At 38.1% G+C, this 4,386-nt stretch overlaps 1 long non-coding RNA gene across 1 annotated transcript; it reads left to right on the forward strand.

Moving 5' to 3' along the window:
• On the forward strand, positions 1–1,401 carry LOC102194626 (uncharacterized). Its single transcript, XR_312521.1, has 4 exons — positions 1–42; positions 297–302; positions 615–694; positions 792–1,401. It is a non-coding gene; the product is annotated as an uncharacterized LOC102194626 (long non-coding RNA).
• Positions 1,402–4,386: the final 2,985 nt, after the last annotated feature.

Genomic DNA, 4,386 nt, shown 5'->3' on the forward strand with positions numbered 1-4,386 from the left:
AGAACGTCAGAAGCAGTGGAGTCAGCATTACTGCAGTCACTGGTGAGTAAATTAATGATGAGTACAAGCTGGAAGAATAACAGGTTTTGTTTTGTTTTTGACTTTTTTCTTTGGTTTAGTTTTTCTTGTTGTTGTTGTTGCATCTTCCTTTTGCTGCTCATCAGTGCATGTGATTGTTTTCCTTGTCTATTAGTGTTGAAGAATCAATTTGCATGTAGATATTGTGTTTATAGTTAATTCCATTTTGTTTTCTCTCCCTGTAAATGCATAACTGATTCTACTTTCTACATTCAAAGGGCCTAGTAAGTATTTGCCTTTCTTTCATTTACTGTATCCTCCCAAAGCATTTTTGGTCATGTATATTGTTTGTATACCTGTGTTTGTATCATTTGATCATTTACAACATTTCTGTAATTTACTTCATAATGCATTACGCGTATATCTCTACAATCCTAATTAACAAAAACTTGGATGCTGTGAATAACAACATACATTTAAATACAGTATCCAAGAATAAATACTCCTTTAATTTCTTTTATAAATAAAGATTTCAGGATCATTATGTCATTATTAATTAGTGTAACATTTGTTTTTGTTTTTTGTTGTGTAAACAGATTATGTTATTGGACTGAAAGCGAAACTGCGGGCATTTGTTCAGCTGTCAGAGTCGGACATTCAGGAGAGACTGCAAGAGGTCAGACTAACCTCTGTTTTATTTTCTTTTTTCATACTTATATTCACTTTGTCCAGCGATAACATGAAGCCTTTTTTCTGTTTTCCTCCGCCTCTAGTTCTTCAGACAACATGGATTACAGCCACAGGTTTTATCCCTGAGGAATCTGAAGGTTAAACCATGACACCAGTGGAGAAAAGTGCTTTATACTTTACAAATTTCCAATTAATTTCCTCAAACTGGAACAAAAATTAATTTGATTGACCATTTTTGAAGATCTCCATATACATAATTGTTTGTATTCTGGGTACTGAGCAGCAGCAGAGGTCATTAACAAGTTAAATGTTATCTTGACCTTTTTGTAATATTTGTTGCTCAGAAGTTAATAACAGGTGTGCAAAGTTTTGTTTATCAGTGTTTTAAATGTGATAATGCAATTAAATTAAATACTGTGGGCATTTATGCTATATCATTATCTTTCTAAACCGATGAGTTATATTTTTATGGTATCTATTTGAACAAACAGAATACTGCGTTAATGTAACTCCCTTGCACCCCTTGCTGGAAATAAAAGCAATTACAGTGGTATTGCTTTTGTTGTAGTGCTGGAAAAGGAGAATCAATCTAGCTGAGATCATGTCTAAAGTCAAATTCCTTATCACTTCTTTTTTGTCAGTGTTGCCATATTTCTGATGGCCACACATTGTAAATAAATATTGTCAAGATCACAGCAGAGGTGGACTTTTTTTTTTTTTTTTGCTGTTTCTTTCTACATAGTGTTTAGTTCTCTTATCATTTTTTTCCTGGTGTCTGCCACATTTTTTCTGAGTGCTCCGTACTCCTGTCATTGTCTGAAGGGCAGTCTGTCTTTGTTAGCTCTGCAATAAACTGGTGACCTGTCCAGAGTGTAGAAGAGTGAGCAGCTGGGTATGCAATAAACTAAATTAAAATATTGATAGTTATTTATTAGTATCTATTTGCGTTCCACTTTGAATCTTTTGGGATCAGAATCAACAACTGTAAGCTAATGTGACGTAGCAACAGGAAGAGTTGCCATACAGCATTAATTCACTGCCCTGACTGTCCAGGGCAGCTTACTGGACACAGGACTCAGGAGGTCACACTGGTAGTCTATTTATCAGAAGAGAGACCACAGACCCGCAGACCACATGTCAAAGTGTCCTTGGACAAGATACTAAACCCCAAAATGCCTGTCATTCATTCATCGGTGTGTAAGTATATATCAACCAAGTGATACATACTTATCATTCCCTATAATTTTTCTTCAGAAGGGTAGACTGACTTACAGTGAGCCAAGAGCCACATATTGAGCAGCTGGACATACAGAACCAAACATAAGGGGAGGCTCTAGGTCCAGAGATAGAGCAGGTCATCTACTGGAATCTGTTGGAAGGTGATGGTTCAGTCTCTGCCTACTCCAGTCTCCATGCCAAATATATTTGGGCAAGATTCTGTTCATATAGCACCAACCTGCACCTCATGGTTCTTTAAGGTGTAAGAATGATAAATAGAAAGAATGAGTGTATGTTTATTTCACAATATTATTATTATCATTATTATTATTATTATGTTTGCCTAACAAAAAGTCCAGGGAAGTAGCCAATCAGGTCAGCTGTTAGCAATGATTAGGGCTATTGCCCTATCGTAAAAGCTGTCCATGAGTCTGTTTGTCCACGACCTCAGCAGCCTGAATCTCCTGCCAGATGGCAGCAGCTTAAACACCTGGTGTTCTGGTGTGTGCAGTCCCGTAGGATTCTGCATGCCCTCTTGCGACAGTGCTGAACAGGGGGGGTAAGAGGATGTCCAATGATTTTTGGGGCCATATTAATGACCCTGTGAAGGGCCTTTTTGTGTGCGATGGTGCAGCTGGACAACCATACACAGAATTGTTAATAACTATATTTACCATGTGTACCAAACAGGGCTGCGACTAGTCATCGAGTACATTTAATAATTAAATTAAAAAATTCTCAACACAGATTCCTTGCTTTGATACTTTGTTTAAGGCACGGCTCTGTAGCACGCCATTGTCAACATGGAAGCGCAAATGCGAATGTTTTAACCCGAAAAACAAACCTGCAATACAAACGTATTTATGAGCAGTGTGTGAACAAAATGTTTGACAACATTAAGCCCACACACGCTAATGACAAAACAGAAGCAGTGAGGATGATTCTGGCATAGTTTCACGTGGTGCCAGAATCTGTTCCCACACCGCCAAGAACAAAGAGGTGGAGCGATTACCGAGACAGTGAGCTCTTGTAGAGTGAAAGAAAAGCAAACTTTGGTGCTGCTGCATCCACCGTTTGTTTTACAGAGCGAAAAAGCAACAGGAAGTCTCCAGATGTTGTATTAAAATATGCAGATGAACTGTTACCTAAGTTTGATAATGTGACGAAATTATCCAGCTTAAGGAATCTGACGGCAGCCGTCCTATTTTACATGGAAGTGAACAAGGGTGAGTCTAACTAAACCACTCAGTCATCAGAGCCAAACCCTTTAGAATAATCACCCAGCAGAATATATGCATTCAAAACTTATATATTCTCAGTCCATAAACAGAAATTATGAATTAGCATAACATGTCTTACTCTGCTGATCAAACATAGACTCTGTGACTACAAACCAACAATGAAATAAAGAAGACAAAAAAAAAATCATGGAACCCAAAAGAAAACAGAGCAGTTGAGGTTCTAAGTGAGATCCTTCTCACATGTTAATGAGTCATTATTATCAAACTTATAATCAAACTTATTCAGTTCTATAATTCCAAAAGTACAGAACTGTGATCTAAAAATACTCCTAAGGAGAATATCTGGCTGCCCATCATACACTCATCAGCCACTTTATTAGGTATATGTTCAAATGCAGGTTTTCACATATATCCAATCACATGAAAGCAACTCAAGCATTTAGCATTGTAACAGCCCGTATTGTATTATAGCACCACTAGGGTGGTGGCAGCCATTCCATGCTGTTCATGCTCTGTTCTTAGGAGAAACCTTACCGTTGTAACGGGCTGGCGCCGGCGACTACTGATCTTTGCAGATGTATGTACGACCTTGTAGAGCTGTGGAGACCTGGCTTGTATGGTCTTTTGTTGCTGACAACGAATAAAGGTATGCTGTTTGATTTAACTGACTGGCTTCGAGTTATCTGGCTAACCTCCACACCATATGCCCGCTGGACCTGCTAGCCGCTCCTTCCTCGCCAGACTGCTGTTACGCCATGCAGCCCAACAAAAAAATGCATACACTGATACGTTGGGTTCGGTTTCATGGGGTTTGTATTCTATCAGAGCAATGAGGAAGTAAAAAGCTGATACATTTTTTACTTTATTTCCTGATACCCTACACCAAGGTATTTGTCACAGAGGGTCTGATTTACTACTCCAAATCCTATCTAAGCCCATGACTAAGACCTTAAACATTAATAATGAACACAGTTAAACATTAAACCATGCACTGTATATTGACCTACATGCATTACTTAGGATTAAAATATTGATACCCACCTATGTTTCATGTTTTTACAGGGAAATGCACTGAGAATCTGTTCATTTGTACAAACACACACACACACACACACACACACATTTTGGCAGTTTGCTGGTCTGATGCAATCAGGTGCAATCTTCCAAGGAAATTCCCCTGAGGTGAGAATATACAAAACAAACAAACAAGAATTTTTTT

This window comes from Pundamilia nyererei, unplaced genomic scaffold (genome assembly GCF_000239375.1).
Source record: "Pundamilia nyererei isolate P.nyererei 1_Seehausen unplaced genomic scaffold, PunNye1.0 scaffold01357, whole genome shotgun sequence".
Classification (NCBI taxonomy): Eukaryota; Metazoa; Chordata; class Actinopteri; order Cichliformes; family Cichlidae; genus Pundamilia; species Pundamilia nyererei.